This window comes from Lates calcarifer, linkage group LG23 (assembly GCF_001640805.2).
Source record: "Lates calcarifer isolate ASB-BC8 linkage group LG23, TLL_Latcal_v3, whole genome shotgun sequence".
Taxonomy (NCBI): Eukaryota; Metazoa; Chordata; class Actinopteri; family Centropomidae; genus Lates; species Lates calcarifer.
Genome location: NC_066855.1, coordinates 11,884,042 through 11,902,555, shown reverse-complemented (window position 1 = coordinate 11,902,555; position 18,514 = coordinate 11,884,042). Strand labels below are relative to the sequence as shown.

The 18,514-nt window shown below is 42.0% G+C and overlaps 1 protein-coding gene across 1 annotated transcript in view; it reads left to right on the top strand.

Annotated features, from left to right (window-relative positions):
- Positions 1-18,514, top strand: part of LOC108899030 (zinc finger MIZ domain-containing protein 1) — a 109,611-nt gene that overhangs the window by 25,910 nt on the left and 65,187 nt on the right. Inside the window, exon 2 of the mRNA XM_018699251.2 lies at positions 3,530-3,628. The gene's annotated coding sequence lies outside the window, so the exon portion shown is untranslated. The remainder of the gene's footprint in view (positions 1-3,529; positions 3,629-18,514) is intronic.

Below are 18,514 nucleotides of genomic sequence, written 5' to 3'. Positions count from 1 at the left end.
TCTCTGTTTTTGCCTGCTTTTTAAACTTCTAATCATTGCTGCATATCTGTCAGAAGCAATGTGGTAAAAAAAAAAAGGAAAAGAAAGAAAAGAAAAACTCTGCAAGATTTTTTGGAGGTCATTTGAAGTTTCTGAGGAAGTATCATCCTGTCATTATTAATTCAACTCAGAATATTCATCAGCTCGTAGTACTGCATATTTATGTTTCTCAGCCATTTCATTACCTTAGCACATTGTTTCCCTTTTTCACAGAGGCCAAAAAACCTCTTTAATCCTTTTCCTGTTCCATTTGTTCACATGCATTCAAAACCTACTGTATTTACCAGTTAATATGCAAATGCAGCCTACTGGGAATAATAGCCCCTGAGAGCTGGCTGGGTGGATGGACAGCCTGTGGTTCTCAAGAGCTTTCCCCACAGCGTTGAGAGCAGAGCCAGGTGAGAGCTTCTCCCCAGGTGCCTCTCTCGTGCCATTGTTCGGGGCTTTGCGGGTGGTGTCCGGCTCCCGCCACCCCGTCTGACTCCCCAGCGGGTCTCGTGGCCACTTTGCGCTGTGCGACTGTTCAAGCAGACGGTAAAAACCGCTGCCGAGTGGGAAGGAATGAGTCTGTCCAGCTCCTGTGGCTGCAGCGACAGAGGGGATTTTGACTCCATGAGGATCCAATTAAACCTGGGAGGGCCTCTCTGAAGGAATAATAACAATGATAAATGCACCTCTGTGGTTGGCTTAAAAGAGGCAGGGAGAAATGTTTTATTGTGCCGGCCTGTCTTGACACAATTTACTCCGGGATCCTGTTTTTTGCAGTATCAGGAGGTTTAAAATCTCACCTTGTGAACATTTTTTTTTTCCTCTCTAGGAGAAGCCTGGTGTCATCTTTTAAACATTCTGATGACTTGGCTTTATGCAACATCAAACCCTCTCTGCATGTGCTTTGAATTGGCTTGGGATGAAGTGACTCTCTGCCAAAAGCACAAACAATGTGTGTGCATGAGCTGCACGCATGATTAGAGCAGATGTGTGTGTGAATATGGTGTGGATTAGATTTTTGTGCGTGTGTGTCATTGCATCAATAAGTCGATTTACAGAAAATGTATCAACTGTGGTCATGAATCAACTCAAAAGTGCCAAATATTCACTGGTTCCAGCTTCTCAAATGTAATAATTTGGAACTTTTTTGCTTTATAATTTTGCAACTCAAATACTCTCCTGTATTTTTTAAACTAATGTTGAAACAAATCATTTATGCAGTTACTCTGAATAAACTTGTAATACGCACTTGAGAAAAAAAGAACACCTCAGATCTCAGTTTCAGAGTAATGTATTATGGTTTTAAAGACTCTTTATTCAAGGTTTACTCTGTCTTAGAGAGGATATGCAGTCACTTGAGACTCAAAGTGTATTTTCCTCTGTCAGGTGGTAATTCAGAGAAAAACTCCTTTAATTAGATAACAGGCTTCTGTATTTCAGATTTGCACTTTGCCAGCAGTTTATCAATTACTGCTTGTGGTTTCATACTGCCAGTCAGTCTTTGTCTGGGCGCTCGAGCCTCCTTCTCACCGCGGTGCAGAGCCGTGTTATTGTACTTAAACAAATCAATTCTGTTGCAGTTGAGCTTTTTTTTCCTCCATCCCCCGTCATTATGAACTGTTTGCAGTGCAGAGCACATTGATTTTTCACAGCCCTGGAAAAGCTGTTGATGAATAGCACAGAGGTATCTGGGGAGAATCTGGCTTTAAAAAGGAGGCACCCAGCGTCAGCCCCTCCTCCTCCTCCTCTCTCCCAAACCCATTCAGCCCCCCAGCTCTCCTCCACTTTCTCTTTTCAGAGAGCGGCACTTCCAACAGGGGAGAAATGCTGCCTGAAAAATCTTCCAATGATAAAAAAAAGAGGATTAAAAAAGTGCAAGGCACAAGGGACTGCCTTCTCCTGCTGAATGTGAAAATACACCTTGTGGTTAGACAGTTTTTATATTTGGAGCATTAGCCTTGTCCTGTCAACCAAAGCATGAGCTTAGGAGAAGCCAGGGGCGTTCTCGTTGGGGACAGAAATGGCTAGCATGCTGTGTGTCACCAAGCAGACGCCTGATGAAAATGATACTCTAACAGGATACAGCCATAGACTTTATGGTAGAGGTTATAAAGGAGGGGAGGAAGGGTGTGAAAAATTACATTCGCTACATACATACTCACACTCTCCACACATATATTCACAGAGCTAGAGCAAACACCCCGAAGACATTTTCAGTCTTTTCTTCTACCATTCCATTCAGCCCCTTGAAATTTCATAGTTAAACATTTGAGGAGTGGGGAAAAAAATATTGCTGATGCCCTCCAACTTTTTCTTTGACATCATGAAAATTAGTGTCGTGCCCTTGGAACAAAAGAGAGGAGGAGAGTTAAAGGAAAATTGCTTTGAGGACACAGACACTGATAATTTGTTTATGCCAAGTAGCTTGCTACCTTAAAAGATGACTATCTAGGAGCACTGCTTTAACCTAGACCCTTCATTCAAAGAGGGGCTGAGGACTTTAATTTAGCTGACATATTACTGACCCTCCCATAAAGACCTAAATAATGTCTTTAAAAATCCACATTTGACTTTTTTCTTGATATCTGAGGTCTTGTAAAACTACAAAATAAAGTTGCAACACTCAGATGTTCTCAGATTCTACACATAGAGGTTAGACACTCATCTGTTCATTCAGGTGTTGACATAGTTCTAAATGTTAATATTCAAAGCATGTTTTATTTGCTTATTTTCTGTGAGATACCAGCAGAGGCACACATTATTTATGGAAAGGATAACACATGCTAGAATCCAGCCTATGGTTATTATGCTCATAATTACAATGATTAATTCAATAAAGAAAATTAAGTCTTGCAAACATAGATAAGACATGATTGTTAACTGAAAGATAAATCACATTTTCTATTTCAAATCATCGTTTAAAACGTTTTAGTGCTCTATCATATTCTGGGTTATTGCATTAAGTCTTTACCTGGTTTATATGTAATGCTTTTCTACACGTTGATTATCACGTTTTGAACTTCACAAATAACTAATGTGGTCATTTTGAGGAGTCCAGATGTCAATGGACATACACACAAGCCCCGCCAGCTGAGTTAAGTGCTAAACTATGGTGAAGGCCTTTCTTAATAGGCTTATCTGTCAATCAGGAGTGAATTGTGAATGTGCCACGACAGTGAACTTAACTCTGTGGTGGATTACTCTGTGGTGGATGTTTATGATGCCATACTGATGTGAAGTATCGGCTGCTCTTTTCATTCGTCCTTCATGGGCATGAGGGCGTGAAGGAGCTTATCCGTGCAGGGAAGAAGTGTATCACGTTCAGCAAGGCGCAGATGGAAGCCACTCAGAGCCCAAAGGAATTCTGCGAGCAGTGAAATCACTGAGTGGGCTTGATTTTCGGGGGGGGGGGGTGCAAATGTAATAATTCAGTGTTTGGAGATTGGTGGATAATGCAGTGGTGATTGATGTATTTTCTTTTTCTACCTCTGATTTCTCCCAGGGGCAGAAGACGTGAGGTGCTGGAGTGTTTCTCCTCCTGGTGTGTGAATGGGTGGGGGGGTCTTTTGTGGTGAAGAATCGAGGATTGAAGTCAACATAGGTGAGTCATTTTTGTTTCTTCTGTGTCTGTTGGAACCTACAGAGTCCAGCAGACATATCAGGAGTAAAAACTATTTTAAATTCTGCGTCACAAATTAGAAATTGATGCTCTCAAATGAGTGTTTCTCCAGCGGTAGGAACTTAACAGGTTGTTAAGCTTATTTAGGTACTGAGGAACAGTCAGAACGTTAGCAACAGACTAGAAGCTGTGTTTGCTACATTTATTTGCTATCAGTTATTTGCAGTTGTAACTTACCACTGTGTATCACTGTGTGAAGGCACAGTTAGAAAGTATGCAGCAAAATTGAATTCACTTTCAACTGGCAAACTTGTGCTATTGACCAGTAGCAAGCCATTGTGACAGTTAGGAGCAGGCCAGAGAGTCCACAATGGAGGAAGCTATCATTGCCTATTAGCTCTGTTCAACTTTTTACTTAAACCTCTTCTGTCAGCATAAGCTGCTCCACTAGAGAGAAACAGCTTTTAGACACACAGGAGGTGACGGTTTATCTTGTGAAAAACCTGTGTTGTGAAAAAACTTATTGCTACTTTAGCAACGAAGCTAATGAGCTTGCTTACTGATAGTTAGCAAGCTCAGTGATAGTTCACTGATAGTTAGCAAGCTAACTAGCTTTCAGAACATCAGTAGCCCTTTTTAGATGTACAGTCCTGAGAACAAAATGCTAATGGGGGAGTAAACTGCACCATACTTGTACACTAATTAACAAACTTGTCCTGCGAGTCTGCCTGTGTTACAGCAATGAAAACAATATTGTTTACCTTTTTATATTCTGTAAATTTGAGAGCAGGAATGACTAATTTGTTCGCAAGAGGTAAATCATTTGTGAGCACAAATGAGTTATCCGTGTGCACAGTCATTTTTTTAATCCCTGAGACTTCCCAGGCTCTGTAAGGACACTTCCTAATTAACTGAGATGTCGCTTTGACTGAAATATTTCTGGAAAAGATGTTAAGCCACAGCTGGAATCAAACAAAGCTTGTTACTGGAAACAGATATCAGCCTCCCCCTGTCGCTACAGTGATTTAAAGGCCACAACTTTGTTTGCTCGGACACGCTCTGTCCTCCACTGTGCTCGAGTGTCTTTGGTAAACATGTGATGGCAGCAGTTTGTGTGTGGCCAGGGTCAGCTCACCTCACACAGCATGTTGATTTCATCAGCAGCTCCTGGGGGGCTCTGAGTAAAGTGCTGAGATGTTGCGTCTGTTTAGAGTTTTTTTTTTTTTTTTTTGCCAGCATCCAAGTCCATATCCAGTCTGACAAATGTGCACACATGTATAAAGAAGGTCATGACTATCCGCATCACCAGCAAGCCAGTAGTTCATCCTTTTCCAATATGTAGCTCAGTGTATGTTCCATTAAAACAGAGAATTATGTCATGGAAAGGAAATGTAATTGGTTTGACCACTGTATTATACAATACAGCTATGGCTTCATGGATTAGGAATTGGGACATCCAGCATCCACACACACACACACACACACACCCACGCACACACACCACACACACACACACACACACACACACACACACACTCTGAAAAGATAAGAGTGGTTAATCTTGATTAGAGCAGTGTGAATGCTGAGGAATACAGTGCCCTGACAAACATCTGCCTGCCACACAGCTGAGTGGGATAGACCAAAGTGATTATTGTGGAAATGTCAGGCGAGGTAGACAGTAGGAGCAAGTGAAACGAGGGGGAATATGACACGAACAGGGACACGACATGAGTGCTTCACAGTCAGCTCTCTCTCCCACTCTCTCACTCTCAATGACAGATTTTTTTTCCTCTTACGGTCGATGTGAGGTTGCCTTTATGGAGGGAAAATATAGCTGGGTTTGATGGAAAGGCTGCAGTGAAGGGAAATGGCAACAGTCTCAAATAGAGAAGTGTAACCTCTCCGATTGATAGCCAAATACAGTCTCCAGAACTTAAATGAGACTAATGATTTTTTTCTTACTTATTAGGATTTTTTTAGTCTATAAGATGTCAGAAAATAGTAAAAACAAACCATCACGTGTTTGTCGAACACAAGGGAACACCTTCAGATTGCTTGCACTGTTCAAACAGCACATTTTTCTACACAAATGACTCAAGCAATAATCAGAATTGTTGGTGAGGTATTTTCAACAAATCAATGAATCGACTAGTTCTTGCAGCACAAAATAGTTTTGTTTTATTTCTGTGGGTTGATATCTGAAGGTTGCCAGGTTGGTCTTTGCTCACCAGTATAAGCTCTAATGAATAATTGCTTTCCTCTGTGAAATGTGAGGGGTGCAGACATTCTGTTAACCTCGCTAAAGGAAGGGGGGGGGGGGGGTCCCTTTCCTGTCAGTGGTCTCTCTTTCTCTCTGTTCTTGTGAGATCTGGAACTGATAAGTGCGAGGCCTCTGGTAACTGAACAGGAAGGATAGAGGGCCTGGCTCTGCACACATGTCCACCTCCCATGTGCAGGCAAACAAAGAGAGCAGAGGCTGCCACTTAACTCCCGGGTTTCAAAACATTCAAGCCTATTAGAGGGATTATTATCACTTGTTGGAGTGAACTCTTGTTCTGAAGAGATTTCTGTTGAATATAATAACAGAGAGACATTTTGATAAAACAGAGCTTAATTTTGTAGCAGCTCCACACACGGGCACAATCACAACTCCCTTGTTCGACCGACCACTGTTGAGTCAAGTGGAAGTACTTTTATTAAACAAGTACAAAGGAGAGAAGTGAGAGTTTATCATTCAACCCGGACACACAGTGGTCTGCACGACAAGCTGTTAAACTGATAAGCACGATGAGGCTGTTGTAGTGTCTACACATGGGTGTTTCTAGAAGCAGGTGTTTAAAGGGAAAGAACCCAAGTGTATCATAATATAGAACGAGGATGAAGAATTGGTTTTATGAGCTCCCAGATTAGTGAGTTAACTTTGCCATTACTTTGGTGAGGCTTGTGGAGCAAACAGAACACCCAACATTCAGCGTATCATCTCATACAGTTTCAACAGGAATCAAACTTGTGTTTACTGCATGAAGACAGAAATTACAGACTCACTATCTGTAACTTCAGGGTCATTCCCCAAAGTTGGTGGAAGATAAAAGGGCCTGGAAAGGAAAAATAAGATCTGTAATCTTTGTAATTATAATTGTTTAGGGGACAAACACCATGTTTTGTTTGAAATAAAGAATGTAAGTGCAGTAGAGAATGGGAAAACATGCTATTTAACCCCTCCATCTATGTTTATTTTAGATAAGCCAAAAAGTATATGTAAGCTCCTTGCTTTCTTTAAGAATGTCTTACATTAATTCATGTAATCTATATCTCATTCTTTATACATCATTTCACTGTAGTGTTTGCATGCCACATCATGTTAAGTTGAGTTAAAATCAGCAGAAAATCAGCCATTGGCAAGATACTATACTGTGCATATTTGGGCCATTCTGTTGTCTGTCAGTGCATTTTATTCCTGTAGATAACTGGCCAAACTTACAAGATGTGACATGATACCAGGATACTCTCAGTGCAGCTGCCAGAGACAGTGATAGAAGATTTTTCTTGTTGTTATCTTAATAATCAGTACCAACAGTGAGCTCTCTTCAGGGAGGTAAAAAAAAAAAAAAACTATTTTAATTCCAGGAGACTCTAAGAGAAAGGTTCTCTTACTAGACTGAAAATGTTGTTTCTATACAAACACTATCTTCAGTAATTAGAGTGCAGTGCAGCAGACATTGTGTTGCAGTTATAGTGCGAATTCTCACTCCCCTTATTATCAGCAGCTGGATGTAAACGGATCATATTCATATCGTGTGAATGTCCAAAAACATTCTCTGAAAAGCAGGAATTCACTTAACTGGATAACAATTGCACAACCCTGGGGAATCAATAGAACGACACATACTGATGGTATCTCAATGGTGAAGAGAAATCTAAGGATTTTCCCCTTGAAGCTTTTGTGTCAGCATGACTATTAACTCCAAGGTTCATCATCGACATGCATCAGATGAGTGTAAAGATGATTTTGCTGTTCACTACTGGGTGACTAACTGGGCATGACAGGAAAGGCACTTGAGCCAGGTTGCCCTCCTCAAAACGTCTCCATCTTGTCTTTTGGGGTTTTCCACTGTGCTTAATGCTGAGGATTTTTCATCTGATCCCAACTTGTTTTCTTCTAGCCGTGATCCAGCTTTGGGAATCTCGGCTATATCTTATTCAGGGCTGAGACTGTGGCGGAGATGTTCTAGGGTGGTATTCTTCCCATGAGAAAGTGCGAGATAACGTGCCAGGATGACAGCTGAATTATCAGCCCATTAGTCACCAAAGAGAGAGAAAGAGGTGGATGAACATGGCATCCGTCAAGAAAGTGTCTCTTTTTTGCAGATAGCCTCCCCCCCTAACCGACGCCCAGGAATCTTGTAAGTCTCTCCCACTGATGTAGGAGCTGGAGGGCCGGGGTCAGGGGAGCAGAGCCAGGAGCTGGAGCCAATCCCGGTGCTCTCCACTGCTGCTGATGACCTGGTCGCCTGTCCTAGGAACAGAGCAGCATAACACAGAGGCAGAACTCAGTGTACTGGACTAAAAATAGATGTGGCGTCATCCCCATTTTCCCATAGACACACACAAATGTAGACGCACGCGCCCGTGCACCCTGAGCCATCGCAGGCGCACGCGTCCTCGGAAAGCAGTCGCAACCGCTGGTGATAGTCAGTGACATGCCAGAACATGTTTGATCGACAGAGTGACAGCGGTGGTACAAAGTGTCTGTGTATTTGGGACAGATGTTCTCCTCAGCCCGCACTGACGGTCTGAGTTGACATACAGCAGGAGGAAGCCATTAAGCAGCACTTGGCTCTGAGATGAACTTCCTCACTGTCCTTTGACCCTGTTGAATCTCTGAGCCTCCTTTACATCTCATGTGTCTCTCCTTAACGTCCCTGTGCTCTGCTCAAACAAAGACACTGCAAACAAAACAAAGAGTATTGAGCACATGGAGTAATGCTTGCTCCCTTTAATGCAATATTGAAGCTGATATCCCTTTGACATGCCATCCTCATATAACCTGACAATTTCCTGTTCATGATGAATGGCCTGAATAAGCCACGCTTCATAAGCCAACAGATTAATTAATGGCATGGCTTAATATGTTTTAAGAACACTTGGCATTGAGATGCTGTTGGCTTGTGAATGGTCTACCTCAATGCTGCTTCTTGAAATACAACCGCATTAACAGGCCTTTCTTCTGCCTAATGCTGCTATATAATTGCATTTCTCTTTGTCAGTGAAAGCAGTTACTGTGGTCTCATTAGGTTGGTACATTCTTGTTCCAAATGTAACCAAGACCCGGCGAGCTTGACTCGACTCCACACACAGCTTCTGCTAAATGTTCTATTTGTAATATGTCTGTGTAAAGCTAATGAAATGATGATAGTGGCAGCACTGCAGGGCCTTGAATTAGCGCATCAGCTGATCTGACTGCCATTCAAGTGGCCCAGTTTGAAGATGTATTTACAGCATGAGATAAATATAAGCTCAGATCCTACTTGCTCGTTGAAGTTTGTCAAGCCTCAGCCTTATATTGAACAGACTGATATGAGAGTTGTCAACTTCAGAGTTGTAACTCTTGGGAAGAGAGCGAATAAGCATATCTCCCAAAAATGTCAAACTATTCCCTTAAAGTTAGCATCACCTCAGCCTGCTACACATACCTTAGCAGGATTTTGCATGTCAAATATTTAATTATGCCTGAGTAGTTTTACATCAGTAAAAGGATCTGAAATTGATCCACAGCTCTTAGATATTTAGCCATGGAGAATTAAGAAAAACAGATATTTCGGTATTTACAGCATTTTGTCACCTTGACAAACTGTGAAATTAATAATTTGTTCCTTTGGCTTTTTCAAAGGCTTTGATATAAAATATGGTGGATATTACAAATTTATCTCCTCAAGCTCTGCAGCACGATTGAGCATCACACAATGAAGTCAGATCTTTTTGAGCGCTCAGGAATTCGTGGCAGACAGGCTGATAGTCATCAATTTCAGACTTGTTTGGTAATTTTTTTGGGATCAAAGGCGGTGATGAGGATGATGATACTGATGCTAATCCCACTGAAGGGGATGATTGAGTCATCAGGGCAAAACAGCTGTCTTATGTGCCCCCCCACCACTAATGGCTGATGATGACGGTAGCAGAGTGTAAGCGAGTGCAATTGACAGCGGAGTTTGAGCTTCCTCAGGGAGGAGGGAGAAAGGCTCAATCTGAGCAGAGGGAAGCAGGCAGCAGGGTGGCCATGAAACATTCATGCACCTGGGGACTCTTTGCATAAGGAGAGCAAGCTGAGCCAGTAATGAAGTAAAGAGCAGAAGACTTTTAATGGCTCTGTTTGTCCTTTTATGAGATTAGCGTTAGTCTAGCTTCTTATATAAATTGCATTAAAAGCGTAATTGCATACAGTGATTTAGTGATGACTCCAGCTCACAAAATAAGCACTCCCTGCCGCAGAGCCTTGTAGAAAATATTATTTACATTTGGAATAATCTAATTGTGGTTTGGTAATTGGTACCACAGGTGTGCGGCTGGTTATAGCGCAAAGCTGGACAGTAGAACGTGAGTTATTCCCAGCCCTCGTCTGCTCTGCCTCCGACTCTTAACATGACAACGCGTGCACCAAATGTGGACATCCCCAGTTGCGCCGGTTGAACAGTTGCCCCTCCTGAACTCATCCTGCTCGGCGGCCGCGAGCCCGCCCTAGGGACAGAAAAGGCGAACGAGGAGCAGAGGAATGGCAAGATGAAGATGAGAAGAAGGGAGAAGTAATATTTAGACAGCTGCACGTGTAGCGCTATGTATCGCTGTCAGTGGAGGGGGTGGGGGGGCCAGAAGTGGAGTGTTATTTTGGTGTCCTCAGCTAGGCCTCAGACAAACTCGTGCTGCAGTATTGATGTCGCTGCCCTCCCCCCTGACAGTGGGCTGTAAATCACAAGTCACAGTCATCTATATATTTACAAACACCTGCTACCTCCGTTCCTACTATGTCATAGCAGTATATTATCTATCTGAGCTGGATAAACTCAGAGAACTTGTTCAAACATGCTTTGAAATTTATACATTAGAGAGACCTATCTGTGAGAGCTCACTGTCAATGTCTCTGTCCGGGTGAGGCGCGGTACAGTAATGGTAGTTGTGCGAGTGGTTGTGTGAGACAGCTGGGTCACATGTCTGTGGTCCTGTGCTAGACTGGCCCTGTGCCTTGAGGTGGTGGATGGCAGCTGACTGCTCTGATTCACTGGGAACTTGACTTGTGTGTTGTGCGCCTCACAATGGATTGACTCATGGGGAGTACATGCCGAGCTTGTTCAGTGTCTGTCTCTCAGCCGTTTTACTGGAAATTTGATGTTTGACTCCTTTTATTGCCTCTGTGTTTAGATGGAGACAGTGGTCTTTTCTTATGACTGTGTATGTTTCTGCATTGTTCCTCCTTTTCGTTCGTGTGGGAGTGGTCAGTTCCTTGCCAGGGCTAACTCACACTGTCGTCCCTGTGGAGGGGGGATGTGGACTGCCAGTTTGTCACGAGCAGTGTCTTTTCACCTGACATGCACCGGCATTACATCCCCATTACCCAACTCCAGATAGTTTCCACCTTCAACCTGTAAGATCCACTGATCATCCCTTGCAGAGCAATGAAATTTTAACCACTCTAGTCTGAATAATGCACCCTTACATTTGAAGGTTTTTGAGGTACCACGACAGCAGTCAGTGTTATTACTGCAATTCATTTTCAGATTTTCATAGAGTGTTTTTTCACCACAGTAAAAACAATGAAGAAACATTTACATGGACTACATTTTGTGTCACATTTTAACTTTTAACATTTTAACATTAAAACTAAAGGGAACCTCAGCTGCTGAGATTTCATAAAAGCTCAAAGAAGTGCTGATATATCTGAGCAGACTAAAATCAAATTGAACACAGATAACGACAAGGCTCTCATGCCATGGAATAACATTCCCTACATGGTTTAAGAAAGTCGACAAATGACCGCTATATAGTGTTCATAATGTTTAGTAGTTTGACAAAAATGATAGAAATTTGTCTGTTTTTTGCAACCCTGCTTCTTTTTGAAACACTTTTTGAATTTAGCCATGTGATCACCAGTGAACAACCAGTTGTGTTTGTGCTCCAGTAAAAACCATTTTGTTTGGCAACAGCATGCAGAAACATGACATTAAATCTCCACCTGCGGTCACTCTCACTCCCCTATCACATAATAACATGTGCAACACCCGCTCAGCAGCCACTAATTGCTGCTGGATATTAGAGCGAGGTCTCTTAAGACATTGACCTTGCTTCAGCCAATCATAACAGAGCGTGTTACCAGGTTGAGCTCTGATCAGAACAGTCCCCACAGCACGAACAGCAGGATTTAATTATTCAGACTGGCTGCTCATACCTTTTGCTAGACACCGTATGTAATGACATTTATAATGGCATCTTTGTGAGAGTTTAATAGTGATGTGCTTTTGTGCAGAAAATGCACAAAAGTCCAGCCAGACGATGGGCGAGAGCATTTTATGGCAGCAACCACATTTTTCTTTTCTGTTTTGTTTCGCACATTCATCACCTGGAGTCTTACTCATCTTTATGCCTACCTTGTCTCTTATTCTGTGCGATCTGGAACGTTCTGTTTCAAACTGCATAAACCTGTGGTAATGAGATTTGCTTAAATATTTATTATATGAGGAAATGAAGAGGTAACAGATTAGAGCTTTTCCTCAAAATATTTACATCTCTGCCACCACTGTTTAGCCTTCTACAGCTTGAGGAAAAGGCAGAGTTTTATAATGATCAGTGGTCGGGTTCCCACTAATCTTTTGTGAGACAGGACAACACATAGATGAATTGAAAATGTTTTTGCATTAGTCAGGAAAAAGGGCTATGGATAATAGCTTTTAACACAATGGTCGTTCAGCCGACAAAAACTTACACTTTATTTACTCAGATTTGTTTCTGTCAGGGTTGTTGTAGTTCTTACTCAGGCGCACCAATCACTGGAGAAAATTTGTTCAAGTTAGAGACCAAAAAGTCAAAAATATGGCTGGAAGCCTGACTTTAAGCTGAAAAAGTTTGTGTCAAATGCGCCGATCCAGCGTCAGTTCAAAGTTTAGTATATTTTCAAAAGTTCAAATGTGAGTCTGTGCATCTGTAAAATTTTCGTAAATACCTTTCTCTTGCTTATTAGAATAAGAATATATGCACAGTACATAAATAGATGTATTGATGAATTGATGTAAGAGGCATGTAACAAGAAAAGTAGGTTAGTAAAGAAAAACTGTCAAGCGCTGCAGCTCTCACAGCTATCGTGTGTATTTGCTGGAAATAGTGCTGAGCAACAGCAAGGTTACTGACTCTGGTTGCATCTGCATTATGCTAATGTAATGAGAGGAGGAAGCCAACGGAGGCTAGTTGCGCCGGATTGCTACAGGGACACAAACGCAAAGAGTCATCATGCAAATTAACAGGACGGCTGATAACTCAAAAACAAAAGTTTAGCTAGAGATAAGCAGCCAAACTGGACCACACCTCCCAGTGGCAGGCCAGATTCAGATGTTCAGCTCAGCTTTGATATTTCTCTCTCTAACCAAATGTTCTTATCGCCACCCTCCCTCCACCCCCACCCCCGAGCAAACATGCAAACAATCTGGCCTGTGTGTTTCCAGTCACATGGGCTTGAAGTGCTGGAGAGTCAGCGTGTCTGTCCTGGTATTTCCTGAGGCTTCGTAAACATACAGTACGTACACGGTCTTTCCCTCTCTGTCTTTCTCTCTCTCTCTCTCTGTCATACACACGTGCGCACACTGGAGGTTCTATTGAAATAGTCTATAATAATAATGTGTTGATCAGCTTTTTTTGCATCTTTTTTTTTGGCAACTGGCTTAATTCATTGTTGAAATGGTCTGTATTTAAAAAGGAGATTTTAATCTCAAGTAGTGTAGCCTTTCCTGGTTAGGTAAGGATTAAAAAATAAAACTTATAACATATAACATACATATAAAATAAAAGACAATAGATTAATGTTTATAAACCCAATGCTAGGAAATTTTAAATTGTTACTCACAAAAAATTCATTTTCAAGCTTTTTCAAAATAAGATTCACTAAATCATTCATTGATTTTGTTGCAGTTGTAAGTGGAATAACTGTTTGAAACTGCTTCCCGCTTGTGGTTACTCCTTTGTCTTAGAATAGAAAAGAACGACAGAAGGAAGTGTGACTTTATTTTGCACTTCTCGTTTTTTGTCTTCTCATACTCATCAAGAAATCTGTTTGCAACAAACTGTACTCCAAACTGTGCGCTGGGGAGAGAAAGCTTCACTTCTTATGAATTTAGATCACTAAAAAACATACTTTTAGCAAATACATCACCATCACTGGAGCCATTAATGGATGCTGTTTGTGAGCTACTATGATTATTGTGCTGGACTTTGCCAGAGGATGGCCATGCATTAAATCATTATTCAATTTAACCAGTTGAAATGTGTGTGTTTGTGCACAGTGGTTCATCTAATTGATTCCGAGTGTTAAAGTGCAAGGTTCAATGAATACTCTAATCAAAACCTTAGAGGCGGCTGCTAAATGGTAAAGAATGATTTAATGTGTCTCAGGCTTATTTTTTAAGCTCACAGCCTTAAGTGGATTCTTCTTACATGTTTTAGCTTCCTGTTGTCACCTATAGAAAGTGTTGATATACATACTGTAAAACACAACTGTTTGGATAAGAAACTGTCAGGTTGGAATAAAATTAAATGAACTGAGATCACTAGCTGTCAGCCCACATTTCAACCTCCAGATGCATTAAGTGCTGTCAGCATCTCTTGCCGCTAATCCCCCCCCCCCCCCCCTTTTTTTTTCTTTACCCATTTAGTTGCCATCTAACACAATTTCATGGTGTTGATACAGAATCTAAAAAATTCAATAGCTGAACATGTATGCTGGGATTATAATTTCGAGTCTCTGTGGGAGATGTAGGTCAACTGAAAGACTCTATTTCCTCAAATATTGTAATCCCCATTTGTTCTGCTTTTTTACCAGAAACACAGCTTTGAGGTCTTTGTCAGACCACAATGCCCTGGGCAGGACAGTGGCTCTTCACATGCTGTTGTCTTGCTTCCAGATGATTTCCCTACTCGTGTGCCAGTTTGCTTTTTGTAGTTTCCAAATATTTTTTTAATTGCTTGATATAGCTCAGGTCCCACTCTTCTCACAATTTGGACCAAAATGCTAGAAAACTACAGCCTCAGTATCTTGTGCTTCCTTGAACTTTTATTCCTTGAGTTGACCGCTCCGCTCTGCTGCGGTGAGAGACCCAAAGCAGGTCATGTTTATGGTTGAAATGGGGGAACGGGGGGTCAGCAGGATATACCCATTTAACCTCGCTGGAGACCTGCAAAGCACGGGAGAGAGGAAGTCATTCATTTAAGTCTCCAGTGATAAAGCCTCTGTGAACAGTTAACTCTGTCTACCTTTTCATTGATTAAAAAACAAAAAAACAAAAACAGATTTCACCATCACTTTCCCAACCGGTTCCACTCATTCAGCGCATTAACAGCCACACTCAGCCAAACTAATTTCGTGCCTACTTCTCCGGGTTGGAGGAATAGTTTTGTGAAACCATGCGTGAACATGAAAAATTGATTTGTTTATATACCATCTCAGTATAATGGGTTTTTGGCCTGATTCAGTGACAAAACCTGATGTACCTCGTAGGAGAAAAACGAGAAGGATTGTTCTACTCGCTGGCATGTTCATATTCTGCTCCTGTGTTGTCTAAACCTGATAACAAGTATAACACAAGACAAGGTTGTCCATTGTGGAAGGAGCGTTTTCCACAAAAGTCATTATACTGGATCAATGCTCCCTAGAGAAACAGCAGGTTCAAACACCATACACAGAGATGGAGGATTGCATCAAAATATGTAACAGCCCTAGGCTTCTTCCTAATGGTTCAGCAGGCCAAGCTACACACTATACACCTGCAGTTATTGGATGTTTTTACTCAGCTGGCAGAACTCATCTCATGTCTATCATACCTTTCTGAAAAGTGACATGGAATTGTTTTCAAACGTCTGCTTCACCCACTTAAACATCCTGTATTTTCACACTTAATCTCTAGTGTTTATGCAGACAGTTTTGGTTTTATAAGGTTTTGAGACATGTCCATCCAAACTCAATACAATGGAGGAGAAAGGAATTAAATTTTGGTGTAAGATATCCTTCCAGGAACAGTGTCAGGGTTACGCAGGCTGATTCAGACCTCACTATCAGCACTCACTCACTCTTACAGGAAAAGTTAGGGACAATATTTCCGGTGAAAGCAGCTTGAAATTTTAGAGACTGGCCACATTAAAACTAAATAAAACCAAAACTGTCTGAGTGGCTAAATTCAGGAGTTACTTGTTTTTATTATGCCGCTTAAGAGATCACATAATAATGCAGTTCGAACAGTCTGAGCCTACATTAGAGGCTACTAGCACAACACACCCAGATGTTCAACCAAACTCTAGATGGTTGAGTTGTATTGTGGGTAATGCAGGCAGCAGGTTTTGCTGCACTGATTCGGATCTTTTTTAATTTCAGCTGTCCGAGTGAAATGCTAAAATGGGTTCTTTAAGTTAAGTCAATATGAGGCTTCAGTAGTCTGAGTTGGAAAAATCAAGTGGGAATATGTTCCAGTGTTGCAGTCGTTTTACTGTAGTAGTAAATTCCCTCTTTGTTTCACTGTCCCTCTGCAGCAGCTCTGCAAGGAAACACTGTCTGGGGAGGCACAAAGGGAAGGACACTGAACTAGAAAGACTGTAATTTTTGGAAGGCACTCACCTGATTTAGCTAACTCAGACTGCTGAAACCTCATATCAGCCTCATATTCAGCTGAACTGTGGAATGCATTTTTGCATGAAGAGAGGATTGTGGGTTTTGTGCTCCATTACTTCCTCTGGAAATGTGTGAGGAAGGCCTCTCTTCATGTATGGTATGGTCAGGAAGAATGGATGATTAATAATTAATGAAACCAAAATTCTTTAATATACATATGGACACGTGATTGATGTGACAAAGCAGAGTTTTTCTGTTTGGGTGAACTGACCCTGTCAAATTTGGAAGTCTCATATTAGGCGCATATACTCCAGTGTCCTCCATTCATTAAATCATGTCTGCCGGTCTGTCTTTGTCATCAGCCTGCAGCCTGTCTGGGGTGGTTCCACATAACAGCAGCATGTGTATGTATGGACAGCGCACTTAGTCTCTCTGTCCTCTCTTCCTCATCTTGAATGTTTATACCCACAGGTCAAATAACATCTCATTTAAAAAATAAAGTCAGAAGATTGTGTCGGGGGAAGTACGTATTTCCACAGTTATGGAGGACGGAGCTGAATGATCTGAAAAGTCTCCCTCCATCTGTCTGCATGACTGCATGGTACATGGAGCTGTGTGTGGTGGTGGATCCGCTCGCGGGGGTTGTAGAGGCGAGTTGGAGAGGAGGGAGCAGGAGTAGTGGCGGTGGGGTGTTTCTGTAAATAGCCCACCCTGCATTAAGAACCGGCATGCCGGGGCCGCTCTCTGTGCAGTCCTGACCTCGCCAACCTGAGCCGCCGCTCACATTTCCTCACAGCGCGGGGAGGCTGTGGAAGTCAGCGCCGACTGTTTCTCCACTTTATCCAGGTCAGATCTGATCTACTCTCACTAGTAAAGCACTGACGCTCATGACCCCGGTGCCCCCCTCACTGCCAGCCAGTGTCAAAATAACACAAGCAGCTCAGTGGAGGGCCTCCGCTGCTCTGCCTGCTATTATGAAATCATGCTGCCCTCATTTGGGTTTCTAAATATCTACACTTGGATACATTTTCAGACCAAAACAAAGTGTCGGCTCAATTTGATTTCCGTCTTTCTACACATTAAGCTTGTAAAAGAGAGTTTGCCCTGCAGTGTATCTGCAGTAGATATGTGTGTGTGCTTGAAAGTAGGTCATTGATTTGGAACTTGGACACTGATTATGTGCTGGCCTAGAAATGGGCTATAATCGGTGTCTCTCATACCAAAACAGCTTTTCATAAGTGGCAGTTATTTCAAGGTCAGGACAACAGTTGTGTCTCATTGCTACACATATATACAGACTTTATTTATCTCTTCCTCAGCTTAACCAGATTGCCATTTCTTGAATCTGTTCAATCTTGTGAGTTTGCTCATTTTAAGACACATTACACCTGGAAAAAAACAAGACGCTGAATATCATGTTCATCTCTTTATAGGGACTAGAATGTGCCAAATCTGCAGGCATGCCCTGTTCTGTCCTTGATGGGGGTTCGATGTGCTCATTCAGATGCCATTTGAACCAATAATGTAAATATTCGTGGTCTCTGAACAAGCCAAGACGTGATCTAATCTGTCTCTGACATAAAGTCTCCAGCTAACTCTCCTGGAACCCGTTTAAAAAGAGAGATTTCTTCACGGCCATGTTGGAGTAAATCTTGCGCTCAAAGCTGGGAATTAACTGTCAGCTAGTATCATCACAGCTCCCTCTATCTGTCTCTCTTCATAGCTTGAAGCAAGCACTGTATTAGTTTCTGCAGTGGATTTTCCTGAAATGCCCTCGGGATGAAGCTTTGATATTGTTTTGTAAATGTGGCTCAGTATAGGTTCAGCTTTGCTTACAGTATGAGCTGATATTTAGCTTGAAGAACTGGTTGTACTCTCTGGATGGTGGTTGCAGGAGGTCAAAAGGGCATGTTTGTGTACTTCCTGTTCTCTTTCTTAGTCCTGGCTGGCGTGGGTCAAGAATAAACATTGGGAGCGTGCTAACATGAATGAGGATCTTGTTGCTGTGCTGTTGC